This window comes from Halichoerus grypus, chromosome X, assembly GCF_964656455.1.
Source record: "Halichoerus grypus chromosome X, mHalGry1.hap1.1, whole genome shotgun sequence".
Classification (NCBI taxonomy): domain Eukaryota; kingdom Metazoa; phylum Chordata; class Mammalia; order Carnivora; family Phocidae; genus Halichoerus; species Halichoerus grypus.
Window position 1 is genome coordinate 127,830,007 of NC_135727.1, and position 17,998 is coordinate 127,848,004.

Below are 17,998 nucleotides of genomic sequence, written 5' to 3' on the forward strand. Positions count from 1 at the left end.
GTCTGACTGTGTGCCCTGCAGATTCCAGAACACCAGGGAGACGGTCTTGAGAAGGGGCGGGCTGAGGTCTGACTGTGTGCCCTGCAGATTCCAGAACACCAGAGAGACGGTCTTGAGAGGGGGCGGGCTGAGGTCTGACTGTGTGCCCTGCAGATTCCAGAACACCAGGGAGACGGTCTTGAGAGGGGGCGGGCTGAGGTCTGACTGTGTGCCCTGCAGATTCCAGAACACCAGGGAGACGGTCTTGAGAGGGGGCGGGCTGAGGTCTGACTGTGTGCCCTGCAGATTCCAGAACACCAGAGAGACGGTCTTGAGAGGGGGCGGGCTGAGGTCTGACTGTGTGCCCTGCAGATTCCAGAACACCAGGGAGACGGTCTTGAGAGGGGGCGGGCTGAGGTCTGACTGTGTGCCCTGCAGATTCCAGAACACCAGGGAGACGGTCTTGAGAGGGGGCGGGCTGAGGTCTGACTGTGTGCCCTGCAGATTCCAGAACACCAGAGAGACGGTCTTGAGAGGGGGCGGGCTGAGGTCTGACTGTGTGCCCTGCAGATTCCAGAACACCAGGGAGACGGTCTTGAGAGGGGGCGGGCTGAGGTCTGACTGTGTGCCCTGCAGATTCCAGAACACCAGGGAGACGGTCTTGAGAGGGGGCGGGCTGAGGTCTGACTGTGTGCCCTGCAGATTCCAGAACACCAGGGAGACGGTCTTGAGAGGGGGCGGGCTGAGGTCTGACTGTGTGCCCTGCAGATTCCAGAACACCAGGGAGACGGTCTTGAGAGGGGGCGGGCTGAGGTCTGACTGTGTGCCCTGCAGATTCCAGAACACTAGAGAGACAGTCTTGAGAGGGGACGGGCTGAGGTCTGACTGTGTGCCCTGCAGATTCCAGAACACCAGGGAGACAGTCTTGAGAGGGAGCGGGCTGAGGTCTGACTATTTGCCCTGCAGATTCCAGAACACCAGAGAGACAGTCTTGAGAGGGGGCGGGCTGAGGTCTGACTGTGTGCCCTGCAGATTCTAGGACATGGGGACTGAGTCGAGAGGCTGGTTTCTGTTGGTGCCGTTCATGTGCTGGCGGCAGGGAGGGCATTCCTCAGGGTGACAGTGGGTTCCTGTGTTCTTGTAGGTTCCTGGTTTTCGGGACTTGGGGTCAGAGCTAGCTCAGGGAAGAACATTTCGTGACAGTCCTTTTCTAGCGCTCTCCTCCCCTCACCCACAGAGAGCCAGAGATGCGACGCCGCCCTTTTCTGACACAAATCACAAGCACAGTTCGGATCACAAGACTTACTCAAAAACCTGCTTCCAAATGAAGCTGAGGGGCTGGGGCATGTTTCATCGATCTGTATTGTGTTTGTTGTATTTTGTTTTGTTTGGCTTGGGGTCCAACTTACTGACCTGACCCTGCGAAGGCAGTAGACGTGTGTGAGTGAGGTGCTCCTCTCTGATCCTTGACATCAGCAGGCCATCGCACACTTCAGTTCACTCCTGACACTAACCGCCGGAAGCAGCGCACACCCCCAGCTTCAGGGCTCCGTCTCACACGGTGCCCCCGCCTCCGGTGCCATCCGAAACTGGGTGTCCATGCCACCCACCTTCCTGCGTGGCCAACTACAAATTTGGGGGGGTTCTTAGGCCCCTTTTGTCAGTTTCAGTAATGCACTAGAATGAGTGACAGCACTCAGGGAAACATTTTATGTGTGTTTTCTGATTCATTATGAAGGCTACAACTCAGGAGCAGCCCGGTGGAAGGGATGCTTAGGGCAAGGCATGGGTGGCTGGGGGCATGGAGCTCCCGTGCCCTCCCGGGGCCCCTGTCCCAGCTCCTCAATGTGTCCCTCAACCCAGAAGCTCTGAGAACCTCATGGTTGAGGGGTCTGACTGGAGGTTTCATTACGTAGGCATTGTTCATTAAATCATTGCCCAATGGTGATCAAGTCACTGCGTCTGGAGATCGGGGTTAGGGCTGGAAGTGCCATCCCTCTAAGTGTGCCTTGGTCTTTCTGGAACCCATCCCAAAGCTATGTAAGCAATCACAGATAGTCACTTGATTAGCAGAAACTCACAAACGGGGCTCATCACGAATAACAAAAGATAGCTCCAAGATTGTTCAAGAAATTCCAAGGGTTTTAGGACTTTTATGCCAGGAGCCAGTGACCGAGACCAAACATATGTTTTTTAATAACATCGCCGCCGTAAGGGATCGTTGAGTGAAAGCAGTACCGTTGATAGGGGTCGATACACACCCTTGGGCTGGTTCAGATCTCATCACTGAATCCAACTCGACGGCACTTGTACGATGAGGGACGAGCCCACAGTCGCCGGGCCCCTGAGCCATGGAGTGAAAGAGGAGCCCCTTTCCAGGGCTGCCAGCCCAGATCCGGGGTGCAGCGTGTGTCTGCTTCATGTATCAGGGCATCGATATGCCTGCGTGCTTGGCATCCTCCTACAGATTCCATGGGCGTGTCTTCTTTTTCTAAGAACCTCACTTCCCGAAGTGTTCTGTACCTTCAGATGATGAAGCGCTCCTGCTAGGAAAGCCATTTTCCTTGTTGGGTGCACGTTGCTGTTGATTGACAAGTGACGTGAAGCTGCCACACTGGACAGACTGGTTCCCAGAGCCGTTCAGAGTCTGCAGGCACCTACTTTCAGTAGGATCTGAAGGAGCTGATAAAGATTACCTAGGATATTGGCCCGCACATGAGCTGCTTGTATGGTGGAGGCCGTTAAAGGGAAAACATACTACATCTCTTCCCATGATAGCCGTCCTTCCTTTGAAAGGTACCGTATCAATGGAAACGTGGCAGGAGACATTAAATAATCCTGAAGCCATTGTATTTTGCTCAGTGGTTGTGAGGGACCAACAAACGTGTTTTAAAGCAAGTGGGGAAATAGAGTTTATAGGGAAAGCACACGGAGCTCCAGAGCCCCCATATTGTCTGCATATCCCCATGTTCTTCTCACTGACAATGTTTGTTTTAAACTTGTCAAAGAAAAATGAGCAACTGCATATCTTAACAGTAATTTAGCTCATAAAGTGTTCTAGACATTACCCTTGTTCCTAATCCATGTTTATTTATGCATGCATTTGTCTTGTAGAAATGAAACCTTTCTTGTCATATTTCTTAGGCAAATATAGTCAAGGCTTTTGGGGTTTCTCCTCGGGTGATCTGCATGTGGTAACACTAAAGGAAGATTTGAACAGGCTCCTTGTTGTGGACACACCCTTAATTTTGTGCTTGGATTCTTTTTTCTACCTCATACATGAAGCACTTGCAAAGAGGGTTGTTGGAATAGGAGAAGGTGCTTCGAACATGTCCCACTGCTTTCTCTTTGATCCAGCGCCGGCCGTAAGAGGAGCGTGCCTGCCAAGTTCAAGGGCATTTCCTATGATTATTAAGTCACTGGACAGATTCACAGTTGCCAGCGGGAATTTATTATGCTGTGGGTGTCATCCAATTAATTACGTACAGTAGTAGTAATAGAGAGGAGGACAAAACAAGCGGTGTCAAAGGAAGAAATTATGTTAAAGTGTTAGTTACCATTTTTCCAGGAGAAGACGCCTAACAGAGCTCGCATGAAACACGTTCTCACTGAAACGATGACTTCTAAGCTGTGCATGTGTCATTCTTTGGTGCTAAAAATAAGCCAAAACGGTGCCATCTCCAACAAGTCCCGTCCACCCATCGTCAGCACTCACGAGCACTCACTGAGTGCCTGCCGAGTGTCCGGGAGGCATGCGGCATGTATGAGCCGCGCCCCGGCAGTCCGAGAGCACGCGCCTTCTGCAGCCTTGCAGGCGTGAGCGGCCGGGCCCCACGCCACCAGGCGGGTTGAGGGACAAGCTGGGAGTCACCCCCAGGTCCTCAGGGTGTGTGAGTTCTCCCTTCACCGCTCTGGTGCAAAGTAAAAAGGATGATGGCGTCATGGACACGGGACATGGGTTGACTTTCATTACAAGTCAATCCTGAAGTCCGTTCCAAGAAGCATGGTCGTTACTACTGGGCTATTTAGCTTCCTTGTTAAGAACTGAGTTTCAAGGTTTTTTGTTTATTCCTCTTTTGTTTTGTTTTTAAGAAAGTTCTGCAAATTATGCCTTTATACACCTAAAGAGTAAAAAAAAAAAAAAAAAAATAGAATGATAAAGGCATTATAGTTGGTGAATTCTAATTGTATAATGTCTTCTGGTAAAACTAGGACCATTCTCTCAATTACAGAAGGAATCACCCGAGTTCACTTTTCAATGTGGGAAAAGGGCAGTTAATATATTTTACCTGACCTCTTGCCAAAGAGACATGTTAATTTAAGAACACTTTCAGTACCTCTTTTTACCGTACACTGTCTCTGTCCCCAAAATCTGTGGACAGGTGTGGGCTGTCAACGTGCTCCTGCCATTTTTGGCTCTCTGGGAAGAATTTCTTTACCTCCCAGAATAATGGGAAGCAAGCACATGCATTGCTGTGTCAAATTTAAACTTAATTGGTGGCCAGGTGAGCAGTGGAGGGCCCTCTTGTCTTCTGCGTGATTGGATGTTCCTTAGGTGGCTTCCCACTCCCAGCGCCCCTAGTAGAGGCATGCTCGAGCACCTTCTGGGGGTGAGGAGAGTCACTGTGCCCTCGTCGTCTGCTCCCGCAGGGGCCTCAGGGACCCAGCAGCCTCTACCGTCACTGGCCAGGCCTCAGGACCACTTTCTCCTCTTGTCTCTCACAACCACTGAGCAAAATACAATGGCTTCAGGATTATTTAATATCTCCTGCAACATGATTTATCAAGCCTTCCCATATTGCATTAAAAAAAAAAATCCCAACTATCTTGAATATTACCTGCATGGTCACTACCCTTTGATTTCTTTTCTTTCACTGAACCTACCTGTGCTTGGTGTCCATACTCAGTTTCCATGGATGAGGTTGCTTGTTTTCCAGATTCCACTGTCTGGGAGGAGAAACGTTTCCTGTACTCTCTTAGGTTCTGTATCGGGTGCCTGTAAATTAAACTGACAAAAGGCATTAGTAAGAGACAAGACAGATTTTTATTCACTTATGGATGTGGCGGTTCACAGAAAAAACGTGATTCAAGGAGACAGTTGGAGTCTGGGGCTTATATACCATCTTAATAGGGGTTGGAGAAAGACAGAGGGACACTTTCAGGAAAACAAATAACCATCAGGAAAAATAAGTGGGCTCTTAGAACAGGTGGGAGATGCAATAGCTTTATGACAATGTCATAACGTTTAGGCGATTTCTTATCCAGGTGCTGACCTGTGCTGACTTGCCTTCAGCAGTAAGAGTCAATTTTCCCCAGTTATAAACTTCCCAGGGAGGGCATTTCTGACAGCTGAATTCTTTAAGAGCCTGTGCTTTGTGGAAGATAAGGAGAATTCATAAAAACCGTCTTCCTGCAGCTGTTGATTCACTTGTCCCAGTTCAGTGTAATCCTTGAGGCACTGGACCATGTTCTGAACGGACCTCCTTGACCCCCGAAGCGTCCCTCTATTCCTTTTCCAGCAAGCCCTCTGTCACTTCCTTGCTACCTCCTATGTTCAGCATCTCACTGGCCAGACTCAGCACCCTTTGCTTGCTGAGCTCCCATGGCCTCCTCGCTTTGGAATTAGCTTGTCTGTGGTTCTCAAACCCTGCCTTCATCCTGGACCGCCACCCACATCAGGCACTGTGATCCTGTGTGGCCGCGTCTTTGCCTTGTCTCTCCCGCCTTCCGGTCCGTCTACCCTCCAGCCCGTCGAGACCTCTCCTGGGACCTGCTGCTTTCCTCCAGCTCCTCCCTTCCCGCCCACATGCCTCCACTGCCCTGGTGATTCAGTCCAGCCATCCCGCCCAGTGACGTCATCAATGCTAAGGACCTCATAAATGCCCCCTCTCATCTTTCCAGACCTTCTGCGGCATCCCCCCTCCTGGCAGTGCCCTTGAGCAAAGACGACAGCACATGATGGTCTTCACTTCGGGGGGATATTTGCAATCGTCATTCAGAAATGGGCTTGCCACAATTTATAGGCGTAGACTACTTCTGTAACAATACCGTGTTTGCAGGAATCACACACATAATTACCTGGTGTTCACTGTAGCTCATGGAAGAACGGGAGAGATGTAATCTCCCTGGACAGCAGGTACGACGTACCTCCCACGCACTCTTGTGCCCAGATCAACTGAATGGGCGTTCGTCTTCGTTTCAGAATCGAGTGTGGGTACTAACTGCTCTTGATGTTTGCCCAGCACCTTCGGATCGGCTGAAGCGAATAAGCAAACACGATGACAGCACCTTTTTCCTTTGCAATTACAAAGACCGTTAACCCGCCAGGAGCTCCGTGCTCTATCCACGTGTGCTGTTTCTGGTCACTTCTGTTCAGTGTGACTCCCGGTAAACCCATCGTGAAGCAATTAATTTTTTTCCCTCATTCTTGAGATTCATACCCACAGACGCATCTATCCACGAAAAATGTGAACTGCTGAGATGGGGTGCCAGGAGCGACTTCTGTGACCATGATTTGTGACGTAACTGGAGGGGCTCCTTCATAACTTATTCTTACGACGTGGTTGTAACAGTACAAGTGCTCAGCGGCTTTCTCGGTTCCACGTGTGTTTGTGCGCGGGCTTGTGAAATCTTCACGTTATCAGCAGCTTCCGAGAATGATCGTTCTCATTAGGCCGTCATACCGGCATGAAGAGTGTGACCTATCTATATCAAGCCACCACGCTCCCAGGGACTGTGGGACAGGACACCAGGTATTTAAATGGGTGCCTTGTATCCTGGATTTCTGAGAAAATTCACTAAACAGTTGTGCGTTCCACTAATTCCTCCTAGACAGGAGCCATGTTACCACAATGGCAGAGTGGAGACAGCCAGCGGTACTGTGGGTTTCTCCGTAAATCAGTGCTTTTGCCTTTTCAGGCTTTGTGAACACTGGTGTGGTAGCGCCCTCGTGGCTCTCCCCATCTCCCCCGCCACCTTGCGGTGTGAAAACCCCTCGGCCTGGCCACTCCATCCCTCGCTGCTCCCTCCCACACTCCGTCTTAGCCTACTGCGTGCGGCGCTAACATGTCATGCACGGAGCCTTTTGCGGGGGGGGGGGGGGGGGACATGTCTGCAAATGCTCCATAGCGAGTGACCATGAATACCATGGTTGAGAAACATGGCATTCGTCACAATTTGGGTTAAATAAATACTGAGTTAATTAATACGCCCCAGCAATTTCCAAGGATGCCCTTTAACAAATCGAAGGGTGATTTTCTGGTTTTTTTGAAAAGGCTTGTCCGAACTTGGACATGTCCCCATTACTTTGTGTGTTTAAGCTAGAGTGCATAGGTCATCCTGAGTGGCTGGGGACTGTCGCAGTTCTAGCCCCGAATCTCTGTGCCCTGGGAACTCAATCCCAGGCCAACGGGGACATCTGGCCACCCGCTTCAGCCCAGACTTGGCAGCAGCTTTGTCCGAAGTGTTTGTGAGAGGATCCAAATCTCTGAGGGGTCCTGGGAGCCTTGGACCTGTTATTCTTGAACACTCTCCTAATTCTGAAAGTCCACAGCCCCATCATATATCTCATTCCATCAACAGGATTAAAATGCAAGGTCTCATTGTTTGCTAACACAAAACATCGTCCCCCAGATGAATGCACGAGGAACTTGGGTGTGAATTTTGCACAAGGAAAGCAGATTGGCCATTGGGATGGGAATTTCTTGCCCAGTTCCTTTCTCTCAGCCATCAATAAATTAATGCACATTCTTCCTTGATACTTCAGGGAGGAATAGCTGGTTTGTTTTATTAGCTAGAGAGCTCTGAGCACAACTAGAGGGTGTGTTGGTTGTTTTTTTATTTTTTTTTCCACAGTGATTTATAATATCTATAAGTATATTTGGAAAGCCTTACACATGAATTCTGAGGCTTAACCTTGGACTAGTCCCTTTTAGTCACTTCTCACTGCTGCCACACACTTATTCACTTGAAACAGCATTGGGTTTCATCTCTGGGTTCCCTGGGTCAGAATTCGGGGTGTAGCTTGCCCTCTCCAGGACTCAGGTGTGGAATCAAGAAGTCAGCCAGGCGGGGCTGGGCTCCTATCTGGAGACTCTGGCAAGAAGCCATTTCCCGGCTCATCAGGTAGCGGGCACAATCAGGTAGGACCATGGTCCGCTTTCCCTGATGGCCATACCTGGTTCTCTGCCCTCCGCTCGTGCAGGTCTGATCTGGTCCCATCTCTCAGAGCCTAGGAGGAAGGTGCATCGAACCCTTCCTGCACTTGAAATCTCTGTCTCTGCAGCATCTCTCCCACTCCAGCCAGAGGAAGTTCGCAGCACATGATGACATGCAAGTGGACAGTTTAGCATTAAATGTTAATATATATAAGCCTCGACAGACCAGACGAGACGGTCGCAAGCCTCTCCCGAGAATCAGCGCACCTTCCTGTCTGGAAATGCTGAGTTTGCCAGGGCGTGGGGTGAAAACCAGCTCCCATCCCCTGAGCGGGCGCCTTAGATGTTTGAGGGAAGGAGAATCTAGGGCGTCCCTGTGGACACCACAGTGCAGATGTGTTCACCGAGCTCTCCTCGTCAGTAAGTAGGGTGCTGGGTCAGCAGTAACAGGGGTCAGGACCCACACACCTGAAGACACGCTTCCTGCGTCGGCTGGCTCGGACATAAGGGGTGAATCCCCCCAGGCCCAGTGACTTATGTCGGCCCTCCCTGTGTGTGTATCGCTTCCCAGAGTCCTTGCCAGCCTCTGCTGCCCAGGGCCTTTCGAGACAGCGCGGAAGAATCACGTGCACAGGGTAGCAAAGGGCACTCTCGTGGCCCGTGACAAGTCCGCGTGCTGAAGCCTCTGCAGTCGCTCGCTCCAACCTCTGCTCGGCTGTGCTGTTGCTGTTCTAGGGACGTGTGGAACTGGGCCGTGGAGGAAGCGTTTATTCCCTTGGATCTGAGATGTCTAAAGGCCGTTCTTCCGCCGAGAAAGTCCTGACAGTTAGTTACACCTTACTGCTCTGCATGTCATGACGGTCCCCTGGGGCCGCCAAAGCAAGATACCACTGACCGGGTGGCTTGAACAACGGACGTTTATCCTCTTGTGGTTCTGGAGCACGTGGGAAGTCCAACGTCAGCGTGCTGACGGGGTTGGTTTCTGCCCTCACGTGGCTTTTCCTCTGAGTGTGGGAGTGGGGAGCAGAGCAATCTCGTTCTTCCTCTTCTGTGAGGACTCCAAGCCTGTCTGATTGCCCCCCTCCCAGCCCATTTAACCGTAAAATCCCCCTAAAGACCCTGTCTCCAAACAGTCACATCGTCGGAGTTAGTGTTCCACGTGAATTCGGGAGGAACCCAGGTCAGCCCATGCGTCGCATATGTAGGCGTATTAATTACGTTGATGGATAATCTTCAGGGGGCTGATGCCATAGTTTAGCTCCTAACATGCAAAACCAACAGGGGCCCCGGCTCATACCTGTGTGTCATGAATATTGTGCAAAACACTGACGAAAACAGGTGCGATTTTGCACATTTACTTGAATATATAAAGTAGGAAAAGGAAAAAAAGGATTCTGTTGACTGTCTAGAAACTACTAAGACTTGTTTTATGAATCTTTAAAATCCCCAGTGCCTTTGAGAGCTTTGTTGGGCTTTTCAATGGCTCCTGACATATTTGGTGGGCACAGAATCTATGTTATTAAGAGAGCATTAGGCGAAGGTTTCTGCGCTACGTCGAAGTCCTTTGCTCAGCAGCTAATTTGCACGCATACACTTTAAAACGGACTCTGAGAGCCCCACGATGTAGTTTTCATGAGTAAAATGAGACAGAATTTCTTCCGCATGTGCCCAAGACCACCAAGTTGTTAAATCCTACATTCCTTCAGAGGCTTTTCTCAAAAGGAAAAGGAATCCATTTAGTGGTGCCGTTCATTCACGTATGTAGCTTGGAACTCTAGAGGATTTGGTTATGAATATGTTTATGTCAGTACTGGTTTTGTTCTTTGATTTCCAGACCAAAATTAATTCAAGAAGACAGTAGCTCTGCCATGTGCAAGGTACTTGTTGCAGTACCAAAGTACTTGTCAGGTGTGTCAAAGTCAGACACTATTTCATAGGGGACCACAGCACAGCTAGGATCTACACCTACAGGTAGGGGGATGGGTGCATAGGTAGGTAGGTAAGTCAACAGATGATAGTTAGCACATGGATGGATGGATGGAGGGAGGGAGGGATGGATGATGGATGGATGGAGGGAGGGAGGGAGGGAGGAAGGGAGGGATAGATGACGGATGGATGGATAGATGGCTGATGAATGGTGGAGGGAGGGATGAATAGATGATGGATAGATTGGATGGGTGGATAGATAGATGGGTGGTGGATGGAGGGAGGGATGAATAGATAGATGACGGATAGATTGGATGGGTGGATAGATAGATGGGTGATGCATGGAGGGAGGGAGGGATGAATAGATAGATGACGGATGGATTGGATGAGTGGATAGATGGCTGATGAATGGATGGAGGGAGGGATGAATAGATAGATGACGGATAGATTGGATGGGTGGATAGATAGATGGGTGGTGGATGGAGGGAGGGATGAATAGATAGATGATGGATAGATTGGATGGGTGGATAGATAGATGGGTGATGCATGGAGGGAGGGAGGGATGAATAGATAGATGATGGATGGATTGGATAAGTGGATAGATAGATGGCTGATGAATGGATGGAGGGAGGGATGAATAGATAGATGACGGATAGATTGGATGGGTGGATAGATAGATGGGTGATGGATGGAGGGAGGGAGGGATAGGTGATGGATAGAGGGAGGAAGGGAGGGAGGAATGGGATGGATAGATAGATGGCTGATGGATGGAGAGATGAATAGATAGATGATGGATAGATGATGGAGGGAGGGAGGGAGGAGTGGATGTATAGATAGCTGATGGATGAAGAGATGGATGGAGGGATGGATAGAAGGATGGATGGATAGATGATGAATAGATGGATGACAGACAGGCATGAATGCATGGTTGGATGCATAGATGGATGCATGGATGGACAGACAAATAATATAAACAAAAATACCAATTAATAACAAAATACATGCAAACTTCTGTCATTTTTATATTACTTAAAGGTTTATTATTTACACGCCTAATGAAGTGTGTACATATTCATCCTCACGCTACTGTGGTACTTATTTATACTAATTCACTGTCTGACAAAGAACATGGAGATAAATAAAACCAACCTTAGCGATGAGCCCTGCTGACTGAAAACCCATCAAAAATAAAGTTTAAGGCCCCCTTCAAGTTTTGATGTCTCACAGTATAAGAAGTGAACTTGGTATTACAAAATGAATGCATAGAATAAAATCTGCAAAAACTCATACAGGCACAGTTTTAACTTAAAAATAGTGGTTTAGTTGAGCACCGGTTTCAGGGATTAGAGTCAGATCATACCCGGTGGATCATGACGGGCGCGCCCAGGGGAGTACTTAACCTGTGCACACAGACAATCCCAGATCGTCTTCTGAGCGTTTGGGGAGTGAACCTGAAGTGACTTCCTATCAAATTTTGCTTCACCAACAAAGGGAGAAGGCCTGTTCCCTCAAGACAATGTAGTCACATTTGGAAAGCATGCTCGTTCCGGAACAGCATGTATCTTAAAAGGGACCCTTGTAACTGCTGGAAAGGCAGGATTAGTCACCACGCGAAATCTTGAGTCTGTCTGCGCACTTCTGTCCCAAGGGAGCACAGGGGCAGAGTTGACGACTGGCCCTCGTCCCATCGGTCCTGTCCGTCTGGGGCCACCGCTGCCCTGTCCTGGCTCTGCTGACCTGAGCTGGTGAGGACACAGGAGAAGAGGGCACAGTGGGGACACTGACTCCCTCATGACCAGGCACAGTGTCGGCACAGTGTGGGGCTGAGCAGAAAGCATCACCCTGGAGTCAGAGCAGAGGGGGCGACAACAGGACGCGCTGGGTGGCCGTCCCTCCCTCCGGACCGGCCCGTCACCTGGTCCTGCTGCTGCCCCCTCTGCTCACTGTCCCTCCTGCATCTTGAGCTCACCGCAGAGAAGCCCACAGCTGCCGGGGCCCTGCCCGCTCTCCCCCGTCTGTCTTCGCAGTCACGGCTGGACACCTGGCCACTCAGCGCTGGCCTCGCACCCAGCATCTCACAAAACCAAGCTGCCTTCCACCAGCACGGTGGCCCCGGCGCCCACCGTGCCAGAAAGTTTGGAACGACCTTTGTCTTCCTGTCCCGTGCCTCCACCATCACACTGCCTTTTGCTTAAGTATTTGCTGAATCCCACCCATTTCTGTGCATCCCCACCACTGTAACACGAAGACTCTCTTATGGCGGGCTGGTTCGTCACAACATGGAACGTCTTACTTATAGGATGGTCACCTTTAAAAGATTCAAGTGCAAGGACCTCGCGATGCCCCGGGTGTAGCTGATGACCCGGCTGCGAGGAGACACACACGGACGCCGCCTGACCCGGCGCAGCTCTGCTTACACAGCTTCAGAGAAGTGGTTTCAGCACCTCCGGGCAGTAAGCCCCCGAAATACTTCACCTCCCGGATACTTGCAAATGTCATTCTTTCTAAATTAAACCCTTCAGGCTACGCTTTAATTAAGCTCATCTCCTCTTCTGGAGATGGAATTCAGATTTATTTTCGCCCTCAGCGTGTAACGTGAAAAGAACATTACATTGTGGAGACCTGGGCTCTGGTCCTAAATTCCGTCGCCTGCGTGCCCGTGTGATCTTCAGCTTATTTCCGAACTTCCCGTGGCTCGGAACCCTTCCCTGTGACAAGGCCAGGGCTGGGTCACCCGGCATCCTGCAGCTCGCACACGCTGTAGCCCCTTTGTTGCTTTGTGTGCTGGGCCAGGATACCTCCAGCATCTCTAGCAGCGGTACCCGATGCTCACTGTTTGCCATGGCACCCCGAGAACGTGCGGGTACTCCAGCCCTGCCTCCTTACCGCCAGGGGCAGTCCCCGTCCTGTGCACACAGGTGGGAGGAGGATCTTCTTCCTGCCCAGCAGCTTCCTCAAAGTCATGGAAGCGTGTTCTAGAGTACCCAGCCCCTGTGCCGTGCTACAAAAAAAAAAATCAGTACATTAATTATGGTGCACCACACGCATGTCCACACACAGGTCCACACGTGAATCTCATGGCACAGTGATGGGACGCCGGGTCAAGGACGGACAAAGGTTTCTGCTGCCCCAACCCTCCTTCCTGCAAAGAGCTAAGTGCACGTAAATAATTCCCATTTTATAAGTGGGTATGAAGGAGTTTATGGCCCAGTGTCATGAGTCAGTGCAGGCTGGGAAGGGCTAGGTCAGAGCTCGGGGAACACCAAAGTACTTAAAGTACTTAAAAGTACTTAAAAGAATTGAGGACCAGAGCCCAGGTCTCCACAATGTAATGTTCCTTTCACGTTACACGCTGAAAGAGTGAAATTCTTTCTCTGTGAGCCGGGTGTGGTGGGTAGAAACCACACAGAGTTATTTGGGTATTTGAATAAAACACATTCTTCCTGCCTTTATGTGTGCAAGATCTGAACTGTGTTATTCTAGCTTATATCTTTCAATGGTTTTATGACCTATGAGTGCTGTGATTAATAGGCAGAGTTGTTTCGGGCAACTTTCAAAGATTTATTTTTAGGTTTCAGTAGGTAGATAAGCTATGCTATGACTATTCATAAAATGTCTAGGTGTTTAGGCACTGGGCACTTTTTCCCCATGCGTGGTCCTTAGAAGCACATTGGATCTTAGGAATCAAGACACAGGCCAGAAGGAAGACATAAAAAGCTTTTGCAACGTTTTTATACATGCTTCCAAATACAGGAGTTGTTCTGCTTTGCAGTTCTGCATCTCAGAAGACTCCGGAGAACGTGTACCGTTCCAGATGCTGTGGCATCAGGAGGAATCCAGTCCCGGACGCAGCAGGTGGGGAGGCTGGCCATGCGGACCCAGCACCGGCGTGGTTCTCGGCAGTGTGCATGTTTGCTGTGCGTCTGCTGTCCTTACTCTGCAGGGAGAGCAGCCTGGGCACGGACGCTCCCCAGACGTTTCGCTGTTCTTTGTGTCTTCCAAGGTTCTGCACTCTCATGTGCACCAGACACATCACGGTTCAGATCTCAGTGCCGTATCTGGGTGATTGATTCTAAAATCAGTGGGGACAAGTTACGAATAGAAAACAGAGAAACCAATGTGATGTGCACACCGTAGGAAATGGTCACACTTTGCGAAAGAGGATTGCCAGGTGTGCTCTGTGCTGTGGCCATAAATGCCCGCGAAGCTCTTCCTCATCACTCCTAATCCCTCCTGCTTTGTCCTGGAGCGCAAACAATGGCATTTGGAGGGAGCTCTCAGGTGTGGGTGCTCTCTGCAGCGTTCTGGGCCTCTTTTTGGTTTCTGAGGCACCAGATCTCCCTCCCACCTGCCCGCCCACCATGTCCCTCGGAAGGAGCCGCACAATGCAAAGCAAAAGCTTTTATGACTTTCGCCAAGCACAGTTACCCCAAGGGATCAGCAAAATCCCTTCCTCTGTTCCGACTGACATTTCACAGGTGGACTGCACAAAGCTTCCAAATCCTCAGAGAACGTATGGCGTCATTCGAAACCACAATGCCACTGGACATTTAAGTGCCCATCCATGGTCCCAGATAAAACAATCGAGGACATTTAGAATGCAATTAGGTCTTAAGTGTGAAGAGGCAGGGATGGAAATGTCACTAAGAAGAAGTCTCTGAGGCAGAGCTAAAGACCAAAAGTGCCCGTTCTAAGCAGACTCAACCCGACTCAGATGGAAACCATTGACTCAGGGCGGAAGCCAAGAGCTTGAAAAAGAACCCAGGGGCCTTTGTAAGTTCTCAGAACAAAGGCAAAAGGACTACATGTACTGTTTCTCTAAATCTGCCTGGTTTAGTGCTCAAAGGCCCATTTCCGGGGCAAACCAGCTTCCTCTGTGAGCGTAGCCTCGTGCTGACCCAGAGGTGTCATGATGACGGGTAGGGCCTCCCTGAGCCCTCCCCTCAGCTTCCTCTGTGAGGGTAGCCTCGTGCTGACCCAGAGGTGTCATGATGACGGGTAGGGCCTCCCTGAGCCCTCCCCTCAGCTTCCTCTGTGAGGGTAGCCTCGTGCTGACCCAGAGGTGTCATGATGACGGGTAGGGCCTCCCTGAGCCCTCCCCTCAGCTTCCTCTGTGAGGGTAGCCTCGTGCTGACCCAGAGGTGTCATGATGACGGGTAGGGCCTCCCTGAGCCCTCCCCTCAGCTTCCTCTGTGAGGGTAGCCTCGTGCTGACCCTGAGCTGTCATGATGATGCCTAGGGTTTCACTGGGTCCTTCCTTCTGCCTCACAGGGGAGACGGCTCACATCTCTTAGCCCCAGGCCGGAGGGAAGGAGGGGGAAGGGAAAAGGAAAGAGTCAGGGTACCTGCTCCAGAACACTCCACCAGGGAAGGCCGTAGGTGTGTCTGTGTTTGAATGAACATGAGAGTCACTGAGTGTGCACATGTGTATCTGAGTGCGGGTTTCTGAGTCTGAGTGCTTGTGCATGTCTGTGAGTGTGGGTGCCTGAGTGTGTGTGAGTGTGCACAGGTGTGCCTGAGTGCCGGTTCCTCTGTGTGTGTGTGTGTGAGTGTGCACAGGTGTGCCTGAGTGCCGGTTCCTGTGTGTGTGTGTGTGTGTGTCTGTGAGTGTGCACAGGTGTGCTTGAGTGCCGGTTCCTGTGTGTGTCTGTGAGTGTGCACAGGTGTGCCTGAGTGCCGGTTCCTGTGTGTGTGTGTGAGTGTGCACAGGTGTGCCTGACTGCCGGTTCCTGTGTGTGTGTGTGTGTGAGTGTGCACAGGTGTGCCTGAGTGCCGGTTCCTGTGTGTGTGTGTGTGTGTGAGTGTGCACAGGTGTGCCTGAGTGCCGGTTCCTGTGTGTGAGTGTGTGTGTGAGTGTGCACAGGTGTGCCTGACTGCCGGTTCCTGTGTGTGTGTGTGTGAGTGTGTGTGTGTGTCTGTGAGTGTGCACAGGTGTGCCTGAGTGCCGGTTCCTGTGTGTGTGTGTGTGTGTGTGAGTGTGCACAGGTGTGCCTGAGTGCCGGTTCCTGTGTGTGTGTGTGTGTGTGTCTGTGAGTGTGCACAGGTGTGCCTGAGTGCCGGTTCCTCTGTGTGTGTGTCTGTGAGTGTGCACAGGTGTGCCTGACTGCCGGTTCCTGTGTGTGTGTGTGTGTGTGTGTGAGTGTGCACAGGTGTGCCTGAGTGCCGGTTCCTGTGTGTGAGTGTGTGTGAGTGTGCACAGGTGTGCCTGACTGCCGGTTCCTGTGTGTGAGTGTGTGTGTGTGTGAGTGTGCACAGGTGTGCCTGACTGCCGGTTCCTGTGTGTGTGTGTGTGTGTGTGTCTGTGAGTGTGCACAGGTGTGCCTGTGCCGGTTCCTGTGTGTGAGTGTGTGTGTGAGTGTGCACAGGTGTGCCTGACTGCCGGTTCCTGTGTGTGTGTGTGTGTGTCTGTGAATGTGCACAGGTGTGCCTGACTGCCGGTTCCTGTGTGTGAGTGTGTGTGTGTCTGTGAGTGTGCAGAGGTGTGCCTGAGTGCCGGTTCCTGTGTGTGAGTGTGTCTGTGAGTGTGCACAGGTGTGCCTGAGTGCCGGTTCCTGTGTGTGTGTGTGTGTGTGTGTGCGCACAGGTGTGCCTGACTGCCGGTTCCTGTGTGTGTGTGTGTGTCTGTGAGTGTGCACAGGTGTGCCTGACTGCCGGTTCCTGTGTGTGTGTGTGTGTGTCTGTGAGTGTGCACAGGTGTGCCTGTGCCGGTTCCTGTGTGTGTGTGTGTGTGAGTGTGCACAGGTGTGCCTGACTGCCGGTTCCTGTGTGTGAGTGTGTGTGTGAGTGTGCACAGGTGTGCCTGAGTGCCGGTTCCTGTGTGTGTGTGAGTGTGTGTGTGAGTGTGCACAGGTGTGCCTGAGTGCCGGTTCCTGTGTGTGTGTGTGTGTGTGTCTCTGAGTGTGCACAGGTGTGCCTGAGTGCCGGTTCCTGTGTGTGTGTGTCTGAGTGTGCACAGGTGTGCCTGACTGCCGGTTCCTGTGTGTGTGTGTGTGTGTGTCTGTGAGTGTGCACAGGTGTGCCTGAGTGCCGGTTCCTGTGTGTGCGTGTAAGAATCTGTGCACTTGTGTTTGTGTGATTGAGTGCGAATGTGTAGGTGTTTTCCTAGAGGCCCCAGAGAATGCAGACCTTGCAGTGTCACACTGCACCCAGAGCAGTGTCCCTGAGCCTCGCCGGGTCACCAGCAGAGTGAGCTGCCACTACCCACCGGGGACAGAGTTCCCGGTAAGAGGAGGGGGACAAGGGGTTGGGAAGGTGGAGAGGTGTGACCTTGGCACCTGCTGGCAGCTAGGGGTCAGTTGAGGGCAGCAGTGGGAACAGTGGGGGGGCATCTCACAGCCATGACTGGAGCCCCCTTTACACATGTCTGGCCCCTGCAGAGTAGAATCTTCACTGAAGAGAATTAATGAAGCTGTTTCAGGAATGAGGGGGCTTTCTAGGTACGTGTCTTCCTGGACAGAGTGATGTCGGATGACTAGCTGATCTACCCATTCGTAGACTTAGGATCTGTCGTTTTGAGAGTCCCGGGGCATTGTTCGCGGGATTGCACGTTTGGGAGCTGCCTGATAAACACAGTGCACAGAGACCCCGTTTTAAATGTGGGTGTCTGACGGGGTGGCAGTCGTCCTGATAATAGGGTGGGTTTGCACAGTAAGTCCGAGGAGATGCCGCTCCTGGCAGCTGGTCTTGGTGCTGGAGATTTTTGCTGCATGCCTTGTGCACACACAGAGGCCAGGCTTTTGCTCAGATACCTTAACCACTCCCTTTCCACACTGCAGTTCCTGAAACATTTCAGCTCTGGAGTGACTTCATGTTTAAAACACGTGTTTCCCCCCCACACACACTTTACTCTCGTGCTCTGAATGTTCAATTATCGATGGCACAGATCTGTATGATTCCAAGAAAACATTAACCCAGCATCCCGTCTTGCCGTCCAACCA

The 17,998-nt window shown here is 51.2% G+C and overlaps 1 protein-coding gene across 3 annotated transcripts in view; it reads left to right on the top strand.

Annotated features, from left to right (window-relative positions):
* The window catches only part of PUDP (pseudouridine 5'-phosphatase), a 274,593-nt gene that overhangs the window by 72,694 nt on the left and 183,901 nt on the right, over positions 1-17,998 (top strand). The gene's annotated exons all lie outside the window — the stretch shown is intronic.